This window comes from Saimiri boliviensis, chromosome 5 (genome assembly GCF_048565385.1).
Source record: "Saimiri boliviensis isolate mSaiBol1 chromosome 5, mSaiBol1.pri, whole genome shotgun sequence".
In the NCBI taxonomy this organism is placed as follows: domain Eukaryota; kingdom Metazoa; phylum Chordata; class Mammalia; order Primates; family Cebidae; genus Saimiri; species Saimiri boliviensis.
This window is the reverse complement of record NC_133453.1, coordinates 156,267,079-156,290,466: the sequence shown is the minus strand read 5'-3', so window position 1 is coordinate 156,290,466 and position 23,388 is coordinate 156,267,079. Positions and strand designations below refer to the sequence as shown.

At 44.9% G+C, this 23,388-nt stretch overlaps 1 long non-coding RNA gene across 1 annotated transcript in view; it reads right to left on the bottom strand.

Annotated features, from left to right (window-relative positions):
- The window catches only part of LOC141584491 (uncharacterized), a 467,917-nt gene that overhangs the window by 83,541 nt on the left and 360,988 nt on the right, over positions 1-23,388 (bottom strand). The window contains exon 2 of the long non-coding RNA XR_012517566.1: positions 13,361-13,374. This is a non-coding gene — a long non-coding RNA (uncharacterized LOC141584491). The remainder of the gene's footprint in view (positions 1-13,360; positions 13,375-23,388) is intronic.

Genomic DNA, 23,388 nt, shown 5'->3' with positions numbered 1-23,388 from the left:
TTAGCTGTGTATTTTCAAAAAGTTGTCTCTACCTGCCATAGGTCATGAAGTCAAAACGAGTGAGCTGTGTCCCCTTGATTTGAGCATTCTTTTAGTAAGAAAGGATTAAGTTCAATTTGAATTTTGGAAAACTGCTTCTCATCTTGTCAATCAGCTGTCAGTTTTGTGTGTTAATTTCTAGGAGAGGTAATAGAGTCAATCCAAAACCAAAGGTGTATTCAAGTCCAGATTGACAAGTCAAACCAAGAAAGCAGGCACTGAGCTGGCAGAGGGATCTTTTCCCAGTGGGCGTTAAGGCCCACATAAATCCCTGTGAAGGAATCGGGAATCAGAGACAGAAAGGGACTCGCCTAAGGCTTGTCACATGAAAGTGCCTGGCAGACTGACTGTCAGAGGGCTGGAAATCAAATCCAAATCTTCGGACGTGTAATTTCACAGGGTGCAATGCCTCCCCCACGCCCAATGTGACACTTCAATGGCTTAACAAGGGCTTGACGGGATGGATGTCAACATGAAAAGACATTCGATTTCATCGGACCAGTCTTTGGCCCATTGTCTCTAAGGAGAATGTGCCTGGTTCAAATTCTCACTTTGCTTCTCACCTGAGAGATGTGACCTCAGAGGTCAATGGGAAATGAGCTGGTTTCAGTCAACAACCTCTTACTCATCACCAAGAAAATTTCCTTCAACCATACATGGATTGTGTTTTCAGGAGTGCTGGGCTTCATCCACAGTTGTGAGTAACATGCTAAAAGAGGAAAAAAGATTTTCTGCTCAGGAATGGAGACAAAAATACAGACACACACACACAGACACACACACACACACACACACACACACTCACACACACACACATGACACAAAAATCACCCAAACACAGGCCGCACACACAACTGCTCGTGTTCAGCAAAATACTTAGTGGTATGAGGTGGGCTTTGAACCCGTCCATGCTCCAAGGGAAGACACACCTTTTGGTATTTCACCCGTCTATTCTCGTAGGGAATGTGAATAATTCTTTCAGACATGGCTCATGATGACAGGGACCACTCTCATTTCACCCTCAGAGGCAGACAGGGGGACTGCAAAGGACTCAGGTGTAGTCCCTGCTGACTGTATAGGACTCCCATTTCCCCTCGAACCCAAAGACACAGCAAAAGTAGCTTTCTCTTTGAAGAGCACACAACTTTTTCAAAATACACAGCTAAAACGGTCCCCGTTTTAGCTGTGTATTCTGAAAAACATGTCTAGCATTCAAAGCACGGACCGTTTTAGCTGTGTATTTTCAAAAAGTTGTCTCTACCTGCCATAGCTCATGAAGTCAAAACGAGTGAGCTGTGTCCCCTTGATTTGAGCATTCTTTTAGTAAGAAAGGATTAAGTTCAATTTGAATTTTGGAAAACTGCTTGTCATCTTGTCAATCAGCTGTCAGTTTTGTGTGTTAATTTCTAGGAGAGGTAATAGAGTCAATCCAAAACCAAAGGTGTATTCAAGTCCAGATTGACAAGTCAAACCAAGAAAGCAGGCACTGAGCTGGCAGAGGGATCTTTTCCCAGTGGGCGTTAAGGCCCACATAAATCCCTGTGAAGGAATCGGGAATCAGAGACAGAAAGGGACTCGCCTAAGGCTTGTCACATGAAAGTGCCTGGCAGACTGACTGTCAGAGGGCTGGAAATCAAATCCAAATCTTCGGATGTGTAATTTCACAGGGTGCACCGCCTCCCCCAGGCCCAATGTGACACTTCAATGGCTTAACGAGGGCTTGACGGGATGGATGTCAACATGAAAAGACATTCGATTCCATCGGACCTGTCTTTGGCCCATTGTCTCTAAGGAGAATGTGCCTGGTTCAAATTCTCACTTTGCTTCTCACCTGAGAGATGTGACCTCAGTGGTCAATGGGAAATGAGCTGGTTTCAGTCACCAACCTCTCACTCATCACCAAGAAAATTTCCTTCAACCATACATGGATTGTGTTTTCAGGAGTGCTGGGCTTCATCCACAGCTGTGAGTAACATGCTAAAAGAGGAAAAAAGATTTGCTGCTCAGGAATGGAGACAGAAATACAGACACACATACACAGACACACACACACACACACACACACACACACACACACACACGACACAAAAATCACCCAAACACAGGCCACACACACAACTGCTCGTGTTCAGCAAAATACTTAGTGGTATGAGGTGGGCTTTGAACCCGTCCATGCTCCAAAGGAACACACACCTTTTGCTATTTCACCCGTCTATTCTCGTACGGAATGTGAATAATTCTTTCAGACATGGCTCATGATGACAGGGACCACTCTCATTTCACCCTAAGAATCAGACAAGAGGACTGCAAAGGACTCAGGTGTCGTCCCTGCTGACTGAAGAGGACTCCCATTTCCCCACGAACCCAAAGACACAGCAAAAGTAGCTTTCTCTTTGAAGAGCACACAACTTTTTCAAAATACACAGCTAAAACGGTTCCCGCTTTAGCTGTGTATTCTGAAAAACATGTCTAGCATTCAAAGCACGGACAGTTTTAGCTGTGTATTTTCAAAAAGTTGTCTCTACCTTCCATAGCTCATGAAGTCAAAACGAGTGAGCTGTGTCCCCTTGATTTGAGCATTCTTTAGGAAGAAAGGATTAAGTTCAATTTGAATTTTGGAAAACTGCTTCTCATCTTGTCAATCAGCTGTCAGTTTTGTGTGTTAATTTCTAGGATAGGTAATAGAGTCAATCCAAAACCAAAGGTGTATTCAAGTCCAGATTGACAAGTCAAACCAAGAAAGCAGGCACTGAGCTGGCAGAGGGATCTTTTCCCAGTGGGCGTTAAGGCCCACATAAATCCCTGTGAAGGAATCGGGAATCAGAGACAGAAAGGGACTCGACTAAGGCTTGTCACATGAAAGTGCCTGGCAGACTGACTGGCTGAGGGCTGGAAATCAAATCCAAATCTTCGGACGTGTAATTTCACAGGGTGCACCGCCTCCCCCAGGCCCAATGTGACCCTTCAATGGCTTAACGAGGGCTTGACGGGATGGATGTCAACATGAAAAGACATTCGATTCCATCGGACCTGTCTTTGGCCCATTGTCTCTAAGGAGAATGTGCCTGGTTCAAATTCTCACTTTGCTTCTCACCTGAGAGATGTGACCTCAGTGGTCAATGGGAAATGAGCTGGTTTCAGTCACCAACCTCTCACTCATCACCAAGAAAATTTCCTTCAACCATACATGGATTGTGTTTTCAGGAGTGCTGGGCTTCATCCACAGTTGTGAGTAACCTGCTAAAAGAGGAAATAAGGTTTGCTGCTCAGGAATGGAGACAGAAATACAGACACACACACAGAGACACACACAGACACACACACACAGACACACACACACACACGACACAAAACTCACCCAAACACAGGCCGCACACACAACTGCTCGTGTTCAGCAAAATACTTAGTGGTATGAGGTGGGCTTTGAGCCCGTCCATGCTCCAAAGGAAGACACACCTTTTGCTATTTCACCCGTCTATTCTCGTAGGGAATGTGAATAATTCTTTCAGACAGGGCTCATGATGACAGGGACCACTATCATTTCACCCTCAGAGGCAGACAAGAGGACTGAAAAGGACTCAGGTGTCGTCCCTGCTGACTGAAGAGGACTCCCATTTCCCCTCGAACCCAAAGACACAGCAAAAGTAGCTTTCTCTTTGAAGAGCACACAACTTTTTCAAAATACACAGCTAAAACGGTCCCGCTTTAAGTGCTAAAGCACTTAAAACTGAAAAACATGTCAAGCATTCAAAGCACGGAGAGTTTTAGCTGTGTATTTTCAAAAAGTTGTCTCTACCTGCCATATCTCATGAAGTCAAAACGAGTGAGCTGTGTCCCCTTGATTTGAGCATTCTTTTAGTAAGAAAGGATTAAGTTCAATTTGAATTTTGGAAAACTGCTTCTCATCTTGTCAATCAGCTGTCAGTTTTGTGTGTTAATTTCTAGGAGAGGTAATAGAGTCAATCCAAAACCAAAGGTGTATTCAAGTCCAGATTGACAAGTCAAAGCAAGAAAGCAGGCACTGAGCTGGCAGAGGGATCTTTTCCCAGTGGGCGTTAAGGCCCACATAAATCCCTGTGAAGGAATCGGGAATCAGAGACAGAAAGGGACTCGCTTAAGGCTTGTCTCATGAAAGTGCCTGGCAGACTGACTGGCAGAGGGCTGGAAGTCAAATCGAAATCTTCGGACGTGTAATTTCACAGGGGGCACCGCCTCCCCCAGGCCCAATGTGACACTTCAATCCTTAACGAGGGCTTGACGGGATGGATGTCAACATGAAAAGACATTCGATTCCATCGGACCTGTCTTTGGCCCATTGTCTCTAAGGAGAATGTGCCTGGTTCAAATTCTCACTTTGCTTCTCACCTGAGAGATGTGACCTCAGTGGTCAATGGGAAATGAGCTGGTTTCAGTCACCAACCTCTCACTCATCACCAAGAAAATTTCCTTCAACCATACATGGATTGTGTTTTCAGGAGTGCTGGGCTTCATCCACAGTTGTGAGTAACATGCTAAAAGAGGAAAAAAGATTTGCTGCTCAGGAATGGAGACAGAAATACAGACACACACACACAGACACACACACACACACAGACACACACACACACACACGACACAAAAATCACCCAAACACAGGCCGCACACAAAACTGCTCGTATTCAGCAAAATACTTAGTGGTATGAGGTGGGCTTTGAACCCGTCCATGCGCCAAAGGAAGACACACATTTTGCTATTTCACCCGTCTATTCTCGTAGGGAATGTGAATAATTCTTTCAGACATGTCTCATGATGACAGGGACCACTCTCATTTCACCCTCAGAGGCAGACAAGAGGACTGCAAAGGACTCAGGTGTCGTCCCTGCTGACTGAAGAGGACTCCCATTTCCCCTCGAACCCAAAGACACAGCAAAAGTAGCTTTCTCTTTGAAGAGCACACAACTTTTTCAAAATACACAGCTAAAACGGTCCCGCTTTAAGTGCTAAAGCACTTAAAACTGAAAAACATGTCTAGCTTTCAAAGCACGGACAGTTTTAGCTGTGTATTTTCAAAAGTTGTCTCTACCTGCCATAGCTCATGAAGTCAAAACGAGTGAGCTGTGTCCCCTTGATTTGAGCATTCTTTTAGTAAGAAAGGATTAAGTTCAATTTGAATTTTGGAAAACTGCTTCTCATCTTGTCAATCAGCTGTCAGTTTTGTGTGTTAATTTCTAGGAGAGGTAATAGAGTCAATCCAAAACCAAAGGTGTATTCAAGTCCAGATTGACAAGTCAAAGCAAGAAAGCAGGCACTGAGCTGGCAGAGGGATCTTTTCCCAGTGGGCGTTAAGGCCCACATAAATCCCTGTGAAGGAATCGGGAATCAGAGACAGAAAGGGACTCGCCTAAGGCTTGTCACATGAAAGTGCCTGGCAGACTGACTGGCAGAGGGCTGGAAATCAAATCCAAATCTTCGGACGTGTAATTTCACAGGGGGCACCGCCTCCCCCAGGCCCAATGTGACACTTCAATGGCTTAACGAGGGCTTGATGGGATGGATGTCAACATGAAAAGACATTCGATTCCATCGGACATGTCTTTGGCCCATTGTCTCTAAGGAGAATGTGCCTGGTTCAAATTCTCACTTTGCTTCTCACGTGAGAGATGTGACCTCAGTGGTCAATGGGAAATGAGCTGGTTTCAGTCACCAACCTCTCACTCATCACCAAGAAAATTTCCTTCAACCATACATGGATTGTGTTTTCAGGAGTGCTGGGCTTCATCCACAGTTGTGAGTAACATGCTAAAAGAGGAAAAAAGATTTGCTGCTCAGGAATGGAGACAGAAATACAGACACACACACACACACACACACACACACACACACATGACACAAAAATCACCCAAACACAGGCCGCACACACAACTGCTCGTGTTCAGCAAAATACTTAGTGGTATGAGGTGGGTTTTGAACCCGTCCATGCTCCAAAGGAAGACACACCTTTTGCTATTTCACCAGTCTATTCTCGTAGGGAATGTGAATAATTCTTTCAGATATGGCTGATGATGACAGGGACCACTCTCATTTCACCCTCAGAGGCAGACAAGAGGACTGCAAAGGACTCAGGTGTCGTCCTTGCTGACTGAAGAGGACTCCCATTTCCCCTCGAACCCAAAGACACAGCAAAAGTAGCTTTCTCTTTAAAGAGCACACAAATTTTTCAAAATACACAGCACTTAAAGCGGGGACCGTTTTAGCTGTGTATTCTGAAAAACATGTCTAGCATCCAAAGCACAGATATTTTTAGCTGTGTATTTTCAAAAAGTTGTCTCTACCTGCCATAGCTCATGAAGTCAAAACGAGTGAGCTGTGTCCCCTTGATTTGAGCAGTCTTTTAGTAAGAAAGGATTAAGTTCAATTTGAATTTTGGAAAACTGCTTCTCATCTTGTCAATCAGCTGTCAGTTTTGTGTGTTAATTTCTAGGAGAGGTAATAGAGTCAATCCAAAACCAAAGGTGTATTCAAGTCCAGATTGACAAGTCAAACCAAGAAAGCAGGCACTGAGCTGGCAGAGGGATCTTTTCCCAGTGGGCGTTAAGGCCCACATAAATCCCTGTGAAGGAATCGGGAATCAGAGACAGAAAGGGACTCGCCTAAGGCTTGTCACATGAAAGTGCCTGGCAGACTGACTGGCAGAGGGCTGGAAATCAAATCCAAATCTTCGGACGTGTAATTTCACAGGGTGCACCGCCTCCCCCAGGCCCAATGTGACACTTCAATGGCTTAACGAGGGCTTGACGGGATGGATGTCAACATGAAAAGACATTCGATTCCATCGGACCTGTCTTTGGCCCATTGTCTCTAAGGAGAATGTGCCTAGTTCAAATTCTCACTTTGCTTCTCACCTGAGAGATGTGACCTCAGTGGTCAATGGGAAATGCGCTGGTTTCAGTCACCAAACTCTCACTCATCACCAAGAAAATTTCCTTCAACCATACATGGATTGTGTTTTCAGGAGTGCTGGGCTTCATCCACAGTTGTGAGTAACATGCTAAAAGAGGAAATAAGGTTTGCTGCTCAGGAATGGAGACAGAAATACAGACACACACACAGAGACACACACAGACACACACACACAGACACACACACACACACGACACAAAAATCACCCCAACACAGGCCGCACACACAACTGCTCGTGTTCAGCAAAATACTTAGTGGTATGAGGTGGGCTTTGAGCCCGTCCATGCTCCAAAGGAAGACACACCTTTTGCTATTTCACCCGTCTATTCTCGTAGGGAATGTGAATAATTCTTTCAGACACGGCTCATGATGACAGGGACCACTATCATTTCACCCTCAGAGGCAGACAAGAGGACTGAAAAGGACTCAGGTGTCGTCCCTGCTGACTGAAGAGGACTCCCATTTCCCCTCGAACCCAAAGACACAGCAAAAGTACCTTTCTCTTTGAAGAGCACACAACTTTTTCAAAATACACAGCTAATAAAGCACTTAAAGCGGGGACCGTTTTAGCTGTGTATTCTGAAAAACATGTCTAGCATTCAAAGCACGGACAGTTTTAGCTGTGTATTTTCAAAAAGTTGTCTCTACCTGCCATAGCTCATGAAGTCAAAACGAGTGAGCTGTGTCCCCTTGATTTGAGCATTCTGTTTGGAAGAAAGGATTAAGATCAACTTGAATTTTGGAAAACTGCTTCTCATCTTGTCAATCAGCTGTCAGTTTTGTGTGTTAATTTCTAGGAGAGGTAATAGAGTCAATCCAAAACCAAAGGTGTATTCAAGTCCAGATTGACAAGTCAAACCAAGAAAGCAGGCACTCAGCTGGCAGAGGGATCTTTTCCCAGTGGGCGTTAAGGCCCACATAAATCCCTGTGAAGGAATCGGGAATCAGAGACAGAAAGGGACTCGCCAAAGGCTTGTCACATGAAAGTGCCTGGCAGACTGACTGGCAGAGGGCTGGAAATCAAATCCAAATCTTCGGACGTGTAATTTCACAGGGTGTACCGCCTCCCCCAGTCCCAATGTGACACTTCAATGGCTTAACGAGGGCTTGACGGGATGGATGTCAACATGAAAAGACATTCGATTCCATCGGACATGTCTTTGGCCCATTGTCTCTAAGGAGAATGTGCCTGGTTCAAATTCTCACTTTGCTTCTCACCTGACAGATGTGACCTCAGTGATCAATGGGAAATGAGCTGGTTTCAGTCACCAACCTCTCACTCATCACCAAGAAAATTTCCTTCAACCATACATGGATTGTGTTTTCAGGAGTGCTGGGCTTCATCCACAGTGGTGAGTAACATGCTAAAAGAGGAAAAAAGATTTGCTGCTCAGGAATGGAGACAGAAATACAGACACACACACACAGACACACACACACACACACAAACACACTCACACACACACACATGACACAAAAATCACCCAAACACAGGCTGCACACACAACTGCTCGTGTTCAGCAAAATACTTAGTGGTATGAGGTGGGCTTTGAACCCGTCCATGCTCCAAAGGAAGACACACCTTTTGCTATTTCACCCGTCTATTCTCGTAGGGAATGTGAATAATTCTTTCAGACATGGCTCATGATGACAGGGACCACTCTCATTTCACCCTCAGAGGCAGACAAGAGGACTGCAAAAGACTCAGGTGTCGTCCCTGCTGACTGAAGAGGACTCCCATTTCCCCTCGAACCCAAAGACACAGCAAAAGTAGCTTTCTCTTTGAAGAGCACACAACTTTTTCAAAATACACAGCTAAAACGGTCCCCGCTTTAAGTGCTTTAGCACATAAAGCGGGTACCGTTTTAGCTGTGTATTCTGAAAAACATGTCTAGCATTCAAAGCACGGACAGTTATAGCTGTGTATTTTCAAAAAGTTGTCTCTACCTGCCATAGCTCATGAAGTAAAAACGAGTGAGCTGTGTCCCCTTGATTTGAGCATTCTTTTCGGAAGAAAGGATTAAGTTCAATTTGAATTTTGGAAAACTGCTTCTCATCTTGTCAATCAGCTGTCAGTTTTGTGTGTTAATTTCTAGGAGAGGTAATAGAGTCAATCCAAAACCAAAGGTGTATTCATGTCCAGATTGACAAGTCAAACCAAGAAAGCAGGCACTGAGCTGGCAGACGGTTCTTTTCCCAGTGGGCGTTAAGGCCCACATAAATCCCTGTGAAGGAATCGGGAATCAGAGACAGAAAGGGACTCGCCTAAGGCTTCTCACATGAAAGTGCCTGGCAGACTGACAGGCAGAGGGCTGGAAATCAAATCCAAATCTTCGGACGTGTAATTTCACAGGGTGCACCGCATCCCCCAGGCCCAATGTGACACTTCAATGGCTTAACGAGGGCTTGACGGGATGGATGTCGACATGAAAAGACATTCGATTCCATCGGACCAGTCTTTGGCCCATTGTCTCTAAGGAGAATGTGCCTGGTTCAAATTCTCACTTTGCTTCTCACCTGAGAGATGTGACCTCAGTGGTCAATGGGAAATGAGCTGGTTTCAGTCACCAACCTCTCACTCATCACCAAGAAAATTTCCTTCAACCATACATGGATTGTGTTTTCAGGAGTGCTGGGCTTCATCCACAGTTGTGAGTAACATGCTAAAAGAGGAAAAAAGATTTGCTGCTCAGGAATGGAGACAGAAATACAGACACACACACACAGAGACGCACACACACACACACACACACACCCACACGACACAAAAATCACCCAAACACAGGCTGCACACACAACTGCTCGTGTTCAGCAAAATACTTAGTGGTATGAGGTGGGCTTTGAACCCGTCCATGCGCCAAAGGAAGACACACCTTTTGCTATTTCTCCCGTCTATTCTCGTAGGGAATGTGAATAATTCTTTCAGACATGGCTCATGATGACAGGGACCACTCTTATTGCACCCTCAGAGGCAGACAAGAGGACTGCAAAGGACTCAGGTGTCGTCCCTGCTGACTGAAGAGGACTCCCATTTCCCCTCGAACCCAAAGATACAGCAAAAGTAGCTTTCTCTTTGAAGAGCACACAACTTTTTCAAAATACAAAGCTAAAACGGTCCCTGCTTTAAGTGCTTTAGCTGGGTATTCTGAAAAACATGTCTAGCATTCAAAGCACGGACAGTTTTAGCTGTGTATTTTCAAAAAGTTGTCTCTACCTGCCGTAGCTCATGAAGTCAAAACGAGTGAGCTGTGTCCCCTTGATTTGAGCATTCTTTTCGGAAGAAAGGATTAAGTTCAATTTGAATTTTGGAAAACTGCTTCTCAACTTGTCAATCAGCTGTCAGTTTTGTGTGTATATTTCTAGGAGAGGTAATAGAGTCAATCCAAAACCAAAGGTGTATTCAAGTCCAGATTGACAAGTCAAACCAAGAAAGCAGGCACTGAGCTTGCAGAGGGATCTTTTCCCAGTGGGCGTTAAGGCCCAAATAAATCCCTGTGAAGGAATCGGGAATCAGAGACAGAAAGTTACTCGCCTACGGCTTGTCACATGAAAGTGCCTGGCAGACTGACTGGCAGAGGGCTGGAAATCAAATCCAAATCTTCGGACGTGTAATTTCACAGGGTGCACCGCCTCCCCCAGGCCCAATGTGACACTTCAATGGCTTAACGAGGGCTTGACGTGATGGATGTCAACATGAAAAGACATTCGATTCCATCGGACCTGTCTTTGGCCCATTGTCTCTAAGGAGAATGTGCCTGGTTCAAATTCTCCCTTTGCTTCTCACCTGAGAGATGTGACCTCAGTGGTCAATGGGAAATGAGCTGGTTTCAGTCACCAACCTCTCACTCATCACCAAGAAAATTTTCTTCAACCATACATGGATTGTGTTTTCAGGAGTGCTGGGCTTCATCCACAGTTGTGAGTAACATGCTAAAAGAGGAAAAAAGATTTGCTGCTCAGGAATGGAGACAGAAATACAGACACACACACACAGACACACACACACACACACACACACACACACACACACGACACAAAAATCACCCAAACACAGGCCGCACACACAACTGCTCGTGTTCAGCAAAATACTTAGTGGTATGAGGTGGGCTTTGCACCCGTCCATGCTCCAAAGGAAGACACACCTTTTGCTATTTCAGCCGTCTATTCTCGTCGGGAATGTGAATAATTCTTTCAGACATGGCTCATGATGACAGGGACCACTCTCATTTCACCCTCAGAGGCAGACAAGAGGTCTGCAAAGGACTCAGGTGTCGTCCCTGCTTACTGAAGAGGATTCCCATTTCCCCTCGAATCCAAAGACACAGCAAAAGTAGCTTTCTCTTTGAAGAACAAACAACTTTTTCAAAATACACAGCTAAAACGGTCCCCGCTTTAAGTGCTTTAGCATGCAAAGCGGGGACCGTTTTAGCTGTGTATTCTGAAAAACATGTCTAGCATTCAAAGCACGGACAGTTTTAGCTGTGTATTTTCAAAAAGTTGTCTCTACCTGCCATAGCTCATGCAGTCAAAACGAGTGAGCTGTGTCCCCTTGATTTCAGCATTCTTTTAGGAAGAAAGGATTAAGTTCAATTTGAATTTTGGAAAACTGCTTCTCATCTTGTCAATCAGCTGTCAGTTTCGTGTGTTAATTTCTAGGAGAGGTAATAGAGTCAATCCAAAACCAAAGGTGTATTCAAGTCCAGATTGAGAAGTCAAACCAAGAAAGCAGGCACTGAGCTGGCAGAGGGATCTTTTCCCAGTGGGCGTTAAGGCCCACATAAATCCCTGTGAAGGAATCGGGAATCAGAGACAGAAAGGGACTCGCCTAAGGCTTGTCACATGAAAGTGACTGGCAGACTGACTGGCAGAGGGCTGGAAATCAAATCCAAATCTTCGCACGTGTAATTTCACAGGGTGCACCGCCTCCCCCAGGCCCAATGTGACACTTCAAGGGCTTAACGAGGGCTTAACGGGATGGATGTCAGCATGAAAAGACATTCGATTCCATCGGACCTGTCTTTGGCCCATTGTCACTAAGGAGAATGTGCCTGGTTCAAATTCTCACTTTGCTTCTCACCTGAGAGATGTGACCTCAGTGGTCAATGGGAAATGAGCTGGTTTCAGTCACCAACCTCTCACTCATCACCAAGAAAATTTCCTTCCACCATACATGGATTGTGTTTTCAGGAGTGCTGGGCTTCATCCACAGTTGTGAGTAACATGCTAAAAGAGGAAAAAAGATTTGCTGCTCAGGAATGGAGAGAGAAATACAAACACTCACACACAGACACACACACACACACACACACAAACACACACTCACACACACACACATGACACAAAAATCACCCAAACACAGGCCGCACACACAACTGCTCGTGTTCAGCAAAATACTTAGTGGTATGAGGTGGGCTTTGAACCCGTCCATGCTCAAAAGGAAGACACACCTTTTGCTATTTCACCCGTCTATTCTCGTAGGGAATGTGAATAATTCTTTAAGACATGGCTCATGATGACAGGGACCACTCTCATTTCACCCTCAGAGGCAGACAGGAGGGCTGCAAAGGACTCAAGTGTCGTCTCTGCTGACTGAAGAGGACTCCCATTTCCCCTCGAACCCAAAGACACAGCAAAAGTAGCTTTCTCTTTGAAGAGCATACAACTTATTCAAAATACACAGCTAAAACGGTCCCCGCTTTCAGTGCTTTAGCACGTAAAGCGGGGACCGTTTTAGCTGTGTATTCTGAAAAACATGTCTAGAATTCAAAGCACGGACAGTTTTACCTGTGTATTTTCAGAAAGTTGTCTCTACCTGCCATAGCTCATGAAGTCAAAACGAGTGAGCTGTGTCCACTTGATTTGAGCATTCTTTTAGTAAGAATGGATTAAGTTCAATTTGAATTTTGGAAAACTACTTCTCATCTTGTCAATCAGCTGTCAGTTTTGTGTGTTAATTTCTAGGAGAGGTAATAGAGTCAATCCAAAACCAAAGGTGTATTCAAGTCCAGATTGACAAGTCAAACCAAGAAAGCAGGCACTGAGCTGGCAGAGGGATCTTTTCCCAGTGGGCGTTAAGGCCCACATAAATCCCTGTGAAGGAATCGGGAATCAGAGACAGAAAGGGTCTCGCCTAAGGCTTGTCACATGAAAGTGCCTGGCAGACTGACTGGCAGAGGGCTGGAAATCAAATCCAAATCTTCGGACGTGTAATTTCACAGGGTGCACCGCCTCCCCCAGGCCCAATGTGACACTTCAATGGCTTAACGAGGGCTTGACGGGATGGATGTCAACATGAAAAGACATTCGATTCCATCGGACCTGTCTTTGGCCCATTGTCTCTAAGGAGAATGTGCCTGGTTCAAATTCTCACTTTGCTTCTCACCTGAGAGGTGTGACCTCAGTGGTCAATGGGAAATGAGCTGGTTTCAGTCACCAACCTCTCACTCATCACCAAGAAAATTTCCTTCAACCATACATGGATTGTGTTTTCAGGAGTGCTGGGCTTCATCCACAGTTGTGAGTAACATGCTAAAAGAGGAAAAAAGATTTGCTGCTCAGGAATGGAGACAGAAATACAGACACACACACAGACACACACAAACACACACACACACACACACATGACACAAAAATCACACAAACACAGGCCGCACACACAACTGCTCGTGTTCAGCAAAATACTTAGTGGTATGAGGTGGGGTTTGAACCCGTACATGCTCCAAAGGAAGACACACCTTTTGCTATTTCACCCGTCTATTCTCGTAGGGAATGTGAATAATTCTTTCAGACATGGCTCATGATGACAGGGACCACTCTCATTTCACCCTCAGAGGCAGACAAGAGGACTGCAAAGGACTCAGGTGTCGTCCCTGCTGACTGAAGAGGACTCCCATTTCCCCTTCGAACCCAAAGACACAGCAAAAGTAGCTTTCTCTTTGAAGAGCACACAACTTTTTAAAAATACACAGCTAAAACGGTCCCCGCTTTAAGTGCTTTAGGACTTAAAGCGGGGACCGTTTTAGCTGTGTATTCTGAAAAACATGTCTAGCATTCAAAGCACGGACAGTTTTAGCTGTGTATTTTCAAAAAGTTGTCTCTACCTGCCATAGCTCATGAAGTCAAAACGAGTGAGCTGTGTCCCCTTGATTTGAGCATTCTTTTAGTAAGAAAGGATTAAGTTCAATTTGAATTTTGGAAAACTGCTTCTCTTCTTGTCAATCAGCTGTCAGTTTTGTGTGTTAATTTCTAGGAGAGGTAATAGAGTCAATCCAAAACCAAAGGTGTATTCAAGTCCAGATTGACAAGTCAAACCAAGAAAGCAGGCACTGAGCTGGCAGAGGGATCTTTTCCCAGTGGGTGTTAAGTTCCACATAAATCCCTGGGAAGGAATCGGGAATCAGAGACAGAAAGGGACTCGCCTAAGGCTTGTCACATGAAAGTGCCTGGCAGACTGACTGGCAGAGGGCTGGAAATCAAATCCAAATCTTCGGACGTGTAATTTCACCCGGTGCACCGCCTCCCCCAGGCCCAATGTGACACTTCAATGGCTTAACGAGGGCTTGACGGGATGGATGTCAACATGAAAAGACATTCGATTCCATCAGACCTGTCTTTGGCCCATTGTCTCTAAGGAGAATGTGCCTGGTTCAAATTCTCACTTTGCTTCTCACCTGAGAGATGTGACCTCAGTGGTCAATGGGAAATGAGCTGGTTTCAGTCACCAACCTCTCACTCATCACCAAGAAAATTTCCTTCAACCATACATGGATTGTGTTTTCAGGAGTGCTGGGCTTCATCCACAGTTGTGAGTAACATGCTAAAAGAGGAAAAAAGATTTGCTGCTCAGGAATGGAGACAGAAATACAGACACACACACACAGACACACACACACACACACACACACACACACACACACACACACACGACACAAAAATCACCCAAACACAGGCCGCACACACAACTGCTCGTGTTCAGCAAAATACTTAGTGGTATGAGGTGGGCTTTGAACCCGTCTATGCTCCAAAGGAAGACACACCTTTTGCTATTTCACCCGTCTATTCTCGTCGGGAATGTGAATAATTCTTTCAGACATGGCTCATGATGACACGGACCACTCTCATTTCACCCTCAGAGGCAGACAAGAGGACTGCAAAGGACTCAGGTGTCGTCCATGCTGACTGAAGAGGACTCCCATTTCCCCTCGAACCCAAAGACACAGCAAAAGTAGCTTTCTCTTTGAAGAGCACACAAATTTTTCAAAATACACAGCTAAAACGGTCAGCGCTTTAAGTGCTTTAACACTTAAAGCGGGGACCGTTTTAGCTGTGTATTCTGAAAAACATGTCTAGCATTCAAAGCACGGACAGTTTTAGCTGTGTATTTTCAAAAAGTTGTCTCTACCTGCCATAGATCATGAAGTCAAAACGAGTGAGCTGTGTCCCCTTGATTTGAGCATTCTTTTAGTAAGAAAGGATTAAGTTCAATTTGAATTTTGGAAAACTGCTTCTCATCTTGTCAATCAGCTGTCTGTTTTGTGTGTTAATTTCTAGGAGAGGTAATAGAGTCAATCCAAAACCAAAGGTGTATTCAAGTCCAGGTTGACAAGTCAAACCAAGAAAGCAGGCACTGAGCTGGCAGAGGGATCTTTTCCCAGTGGGCGTTAAGGCCCACATAAATCCCTGTGAAGGAATCGGGAATCAGAGACAGAAAGGGACTCGCCTAAGGCTTGTCACATGAAAGTGCCTGGCAGACTGACTGGCAGAGGGCTGGAAATCAAATCCAAATCTTCGGACGTGTAATTTCACAGGGTGCACCGCCTCCTTCAGGCCCAATGTGACATTTCAATGGCTTAACGAGGGCTTGAGGGGATGGATGTCAACATGAAAAGACATTCGATTAAATCGGAACTGTCTTTGGCCCATTGTCTCTAAGGAGAATGTGCCTGGTTCAAATTCTCAGTTTGCTTCTCACCTGAGAGATGTGACCTCAGTGGTCAATGGGAAATGAGCTGGTTTCAGTCACCAACCTCTAACTCATCACCAAGAAAATTTCCTTCAACCATACATGGATTGTGTTTTCAGGAGTGCTGGGCTTCATCCACAGTTGTGAGTAACATGCTAAAAGAGGAAAAAAGATTTGCTGCTCAGGAATGGAGACAGAAATACAGACACAAACACACAGACACACACACACACACACACACAGACACGACACAAAAATCACCCAAACACAGGCCGCACACACAACTACTCGTGTTCAGCAAAATACTTAGTGGTATGAGGTGGGCTTTGAACCCGTCCATGCTCCAAAGGAAGACACACCTTTTGCTATTTCACCCGTCTATTCTCGTAGGGAATGTGAATAATTCTTTCAGACATGGCTCATGATGACAGGGACCACTCTCATTTCACCCTCAGAGGCAGACAAGAGGACTGCAGAGGACTCAGGTGTCCTCCCTGCTGAATGAAGAGGACTCTCATTTCCCCTTGAACCCAAAGACACAGCAAAAGTAGCTTTCTCTTTGAAGAGCACACAACTTTAAGTGCTTTAGCACTTAAAGAGTGGACCGTTTTAGCTGTGTATTCTGAAAAACATGTCTAGCATTCAAAGCACGGACAGTTTTAGCTGTGTATTTTCAAAAGTTGTCTCTACCTGCCATAGCTCATGAAGTCAAAACGAGTGAGCTGTGTCCCCTTGATTTGAGCGTTCTTTTAGTAAGAAAGGATTAAGTTCAATTTGAATTTTGGAAGACTGCTTCTCATCTTGTCAATCAGCTGTCAGTTTTGTGTGTTAATTTCTAGGAGAGGTAATAGAGTCAATCCAAAACCAAAGGTGTATTCAAGTCCAGATTGACAAGTCAAACCAAGAAAGCAGGCACTCAGCTGGCAGAGGGATCTTTTCCCAGTGGGCGTTAAGGTCCACATAAATCCCTGTGAAGGAATCGGGAATCAGAGACAGAAAGGGACCCGCCTAATTCTTGTCACATGAAAGTGCCTGGCAGACTGACAGGCAGAGGGCTGGAAATCAAATCCAAATCTTCGGACGTGTAATTTCACAGGGTGCACCGCCTCCCCCAGGCCCAATGTGACACTTCAATGGCTTAACGAGGGCTTGACGGGATGGATGTCAACATGAAAAGACATTCGATTCCATCGGACCTGTCTTTGGCCCATTGTCTCTAAGGAGAATGTGTCTGGTGAAAATTCTCACTTTGCTTCTCACCTGAGAGATGTGACCTCAGTGGTCAATGGGAAATGAGCTGGTTTCAGTCACCAACGTCTCACTCATCACCAAGAAAATTTCCTTCAACCATACATGGATTGTGTTTTCAGGAGTGCTGGGCTTCATCCACAGTTGTGAGTAACATGCTAAAAGAGGAAAAAAGATTTGCTGCTCAGGAATGGAGACAGAAATACAGACACACACACACAGACACACACAAACACACACACACACACACACACACATGACACAAAAATCACCCAAACACAGGCCGCACACACAACGGCTCGTGTTCAGCAAAATACTTAGTGGTATGAGGTGGGCTTTGAACCCGTCTATGCTCCAAAGAAAGACACACCTTTTGCTATTTCACCCGTCTATTCTCGTAGGGAATGTGAATAATTCTTTCAGACATGGCTCATGATGACAGGGACCACTCTCATTTCACCCTCAACGGCAGACAAGAGGACTGCAAAGGACTCAGGTGTCGTCCATGCTGACTGAAGAGGACTCCCATTTCCCCTCGAATCCAAAGACACAGCAAAAGTAGCTTTCTCTTTGAAGAGCACACAAATTTTTCAAAATACACAGCTAAAACGGTCCCCGCTTTAAGTGCTTTAACACTTAAAGCGGGGACCGTTTTAGCTGTGTATTCTGAAAAACATGTCTAGCATTCAAAGCACGGACAGTTTTAGCTGTGTATTTTCAAAAAGTTGTCTCTACCTGCCATAGCTCATGAAGTCAAAACGAGTGAGCTGTGTCCCCTTGATTTGAGCATTCTTTTAGTAAGAAAGGATTAAGTTCAATTTGAATTTTGGAAAACTGCTTCTCTTCTTGTCAATCAGCTGTCAGTTTTGTGTGTTAATTTCTAGGAGAGGTAATAGAGTCAATCCAAAACCAAAGGTGTATTCAAGTCCAGATTGACAAGTCAAACCAAGAAAGCAGGCACTGAGCTGGCAGAGGGATCTTTTCCCAGTGGGTGTTAAGTTCCACATAAATCCCTGGGAAGGAATCGGGAATCAGAGACAGAAAGGGACTCGCCTAAGGCTTGTCACATGAAAGTGCCTGGCAGACTGACTGGCAGAGGGCTGGAAATCAAATCCAAATCTTCGGACGTGTAATTTCACCCGGTGCACCGCCTCCCCCAGGCCCAATGTGACACTTCAATGGCTTAACGAGGGCTTGACGGGATGGATGTCAACATGAAAAGACATTCGATTCCATCAGACCTGTCTTTGGCCCATTGTCTCTAAGGAGAATGTGCCTGGTTCAAATTCTCACTTTGCTTCTCACCTGAGAGATGTGACCTCAGTGGTCAATGGGAAATGAGCTGGTTTCAGTCACCAACCTCTCACTCATCACCAAGAAAATTTCCTTCAACCATACATGGATTGTGTTTTCAGGAGTGCTGGGATTCATCCACAGTTGTGAGTAACATGCTAAAAGAGGAAAAAAGATTTGCTGCTCAGGAATGGAGACAGAAATACAGACACACACACACAGACACACACACACACACACACACACACACACACACACACACACGACACAAAAATCACCCAAACACAGGCCGCACACACAACTGCTCGTGTTCAGCAAAATACTTAGTGGTATGAGGTGGGCTTTGAACCCGTCTATGCTCCAAAGGAAGACACACCTTTTGCTATTTCACCCGTCTATTCTCGTCGGGAATGTGAATAATTCTTTCAGACATGGCTCATGATGACACGGACCACTCTCATTTCACCCTCAGAGGCAGACAAGAGGACTGCAAAGGACTCAGGTGTCGTCCCTGCTGACTGAAGAGGACTCCCATTTCCCCTCGAACCCAAAGTCACAGCAAAAGTAGCTTTCTCTTTGAAGAGCACACAAATTTTTCAAAATACACAGCTAAAACGGTCAGCGCTTTAAGTGCTTTAACACTTAAAGCGGGGACCGTTTTAGCTGTGTATTCTGAAAAACATGTCTAGCATTCAAAGCACGGACAGTTTTAGCTGTGTATTTTCAAAAAGTTGTCTCTACCTGCCATAGATCATGAAGTCAAAACGAGTGAGCTGTGTCCCCTTGATTTGAGCATTCTTTTAGTAAGAAAGGATTAAGTTCAATTTGAATTTTGGAAAACTGCTTCTCATCTTGTCAATCAGCTGTCTGTTTTGTGTGTTAATTTCTAGGAGAGGTAATAGAGTCAATCCAAAACCAAAGGTGTATTCAAGTCCAGGTTGACAAGTCAAACCAAGAAAGCAGGCACTGAGCTGGCAGAGGGATCTTTTCCCAGTGGGCGTTAAGGCCCACATAAATCCCTGTGAAGGAATCGGGAATCAGAGACAGAAAGGGACTCGCCTAAGGCTTGTCACATGAAAGTGCCTGGCAGACTGACTGGCAGAGGGCTGGAAATCAAATCCAAATCTTCGGACGTGTAATTTCACAGGGTGCACCGCCTCCTTCAGGCCCAATGTGACATTTCAATGGCTTAACGAGGGCTTGAGGGGATGGATGTCAACATGAAAAGACATTCGATTAAATCGGAACTGTCTTTGGCCCATTGTCTCTAAGGAGAATGTGCCTGGTTCAAATTCTCAGTTTGCTTCTCACCTGAGAGATGTGACCTCAGTGGTCAATGGGAAATGAGCTGGTTTCAGTCACCAACCTCTAACTCATCACCAAGAAAATTTCCTTCAACCATACATGGATTGTGTTTTCAGGAGTGCTGGGCTTCATCCACAGTTGTGAGTAACATGCTAAAAGAGGAAAAAAGATTTGCTGCTCAGGAATGGAGACAGAAATACAGACACAAACACACAGACACACACACACACACACACAGACACGACACAAAAATCACCCAAACACAGGCCGCACACACAACTACTCGTGTTCAGCAAAATACTTAGTGGTATGAGGTGGGCTTTGAACCCGTCCATGCTCCAAAGGAAGACACACCTTTTGCTATTTCACCCGTCTATTCTCGTAGGGAATGTGAATAATTCTTTCAGACATGGCTCATGATGACAGGGACCACTCTCATTTCACCCTCAGAGGCAGACAAGAGGACTGCAGAGGACTCAGGTGTCCTCCCTGCTGAATGAAGAGGACTCTCATTTCCCCTTGAACCAAAAGACACAGCAAAAGTAGCTTTCTCTTTGAAGAGCACACAACTTTAAGTGCTTTAGCACTTAAAGAGTGGACCGTTTTAGCTGTGTATTCTGAAAAACATGTCTAGCATTCAAAGCACGGACAGTTTTAGCTGTGTATTTTCAAAAGTTGTCTCTACCTGCCATAGCTCATGAAGTCAAAACGAGTGAGCTGTGTCCCCTTGATTTGAGCGTTCTTTTAGTAAGAAAGGATTAAGTTCAATTTGAATTTTGGAAGACTGCTTCTCATCTTGTCAATCAGCTGTCAGTTTTGTGTGTTAATTTCTAGGAGAGGTAATAGAGTCAATCCAAAACCAAAGGTGTATTCAAGTCCAGATTGACAAGTCAAACCAAGAAAGCAGGCACTCAGCTGGCAGAGGGATCTTTTCCCAGTGGGCGTTAAGGTCCACATAAATCCCTGTGAAGGAATCGGGAATCAGAGACAGAAAGGGACCCGCCTAATGCTTGTCACATGAAAGTGCCTGGCAGACTGACAGGCAGAGGGCTGGAAATCAAATCCAAATCTTCGGACGTGTAATTTCACAGGGTGCACCGCCTCCCCCAGGCCCAATGTGACACTTCAATGGCTTAACGAGGGCTTGACGGGATGGATGTCAACATGAAAAGACATTCGATTCCATCGGACCTGTCTTTGGCCCATTGTCTCTAAGGAGAATGTGTCTGGTTCAAATTCTCACTTTGCTTCTCACCTGAGAGATGTGACCTCAGTGGTCAATGGGAAATGAGCTGGTTTCAGTCACCAACCTCTCACTCATCACCAAGAAAATTTCCTTCAACCATACATGGATTGTGTTTTCAGGAGTGCTGGGCTTCATCCACAGTTGTGAGTAACATGCTAAAAGAGGAAAAAAGATTTGCTGCTCAGGAATGGAGACAGAAATACAGACACACACACACAGACACACACAAACACACACACACACACACACACACATGACACAAAAATCACCCAAACACAGGCCGCACACACAACTGCTCGTGTTCAGCAAAATACTTAGTGGTATGAGGTGGGCTTTGAACCCGTCTATGCTCCAAAGAAAGACACACCTTTTGCTATTTCACCCGTCTATTCTCGTAGGGAATGTGAATAATTCTTTCAGACATGGCTCATGATGACAGGGACCACTCTCATTTCACCCTCAACGGCAGACAAGAGGACTGCAAAGGACTCAGGTGTCGTCCATGCTGACTGAAGAGGACTCCCATTTCCCCTCGAATCCAAAGACACAGCAAAAGTAGCTTTCTCTTTGAAGAGCACACAAATTTTTCAAAATACACAGCTAAAACGGTCCCCGCTTTAAGTGCTTTAACACTTAAAGCGGGGACCGTTTTAGCTGTGTATTCTGAAAAACATGTCTAGCATTCAAAGCACGGACAGTTTTAGCTGTGTATTTTCAAAAAGTTGTCTCTACCTGCCATAGCTCATGAAGTCAAAACGAGTGAGCTGTGTCCCCTTGATTTGAGCATTCTTTTAGTAAGAAAGGATTAAGTTCAATTTGAATTTTGGAAAACTGCTTCTCATCTTGTCAATCAGCTGTCAGTTTTGTGTGTTAATTTCTAGGAGAGGTAATAGAGTCAATCCAAAACCAAAGGTGTATTCAAGTGCAGGTTGACAAGTCAAACCAAGAAAGCAGGCACTGAGCTGGCAGAGGGATCTTTTCCCAGTGGGTGTTAAGTTCCACATAAATCCCTGGGAAGGAATCGGGAATCAGAGACAGAAAGGGACTCGCCTAAGGCTTGTCACATGAAAGTGCCTGGCAGACTGACTGGCAGAGGGCTGGAAATCAAATCCAAATCTTCGGACGTGTAATTTCACCCGGTGCACCGCCTCCCCCAGGCCCAATGTGACACTTCAATGGCTTAACGAGGGCTTGACGGGATGGATGTCAACATGAAAAGACATTCGATTCCATCAGACCTGTCTTTGGCCCATTGTCTCTAAGGAGAATGTGCCTGGTTCAAATTCTCACTTTGCTTCTCACCTGAGAGATGTAACCTCAGTGGTCAATGGGAAATGAGCTGGTTTCAGTCACCAACCTCTCACTCATCACCAAGAAAATTTCCTTCAACCATACATGGATTGTGTTTTCAGGAGTGCTGGGATTCATCCACAGTTGTGAGTAACATGCTAAAAGAGGAAAAAAGATTTGCTGCTCAGGAATGGAGACAGAAATACAGACACACACACACAGACACACACACACACACACACACACACACACACACACACGACACAAAAATCACCCAAACACAGGCCGCACACACAACTGCTCGTGTTCAGCAAAATACTTAGTGGTATGAGGTGGGCTTTGAACCCGTCTATGCTCCAAAGGAAGACACACCTTTTGCTATTTCACCCGTCTATTCTCGTCGGGAATGTGAATAATTCTTTCAGACATGGCTCATGATGACACGGACCACTCTCATTTCACCCTCAGAGGCAGACAAGAGGACTGCAAAGGACTCAGGTGTCGTCCCTGCTGACTGAAGAGGACTCCCATTTCCCCTCGAACCCAAAGACACAGCAAAAGTAGCTTTCTCTTTGAAGAGCACACAAATTTTTCAAAATACACAGCTAAAACGGTCAGCGCTTTAAGTGCTTTAACACTTAAAGCGGGGACCGTTTTAGCTGTGTATTCTGAAAAACATGTCTAGCATTCAAAGCACGGACAGTTTTAGCTGTGTATTTTCAAAAAGTTGTCTCTACCTGCCATAGATCATGAAGTCAAAACGAGTGAGCTGTGTCCCCTTGATTTGAGCATTCTTTTAGTAAGAAAGGATTAAGTTCAATTTGAATTTTGGAAAACTGCTTCTCATCTTGTCAATCAGCTGTCTGTTTTGTGTGTTAATTTCTAGGAGAGGTAATAGAGTCAATCCAAAACCAAAGGTGTATTCAAGTCCAGGTTGACAAGTCAAACCAAGAAAGCAGGCACTGAGCTGGCAGAGGGATCTTTTCCCAGTGGGCGTTAAGGCCCACATAAATCCCTGTGAAGGAATCGGGAATCAGAGACAGAAAGGGACTCGCCTAAGGCTTGT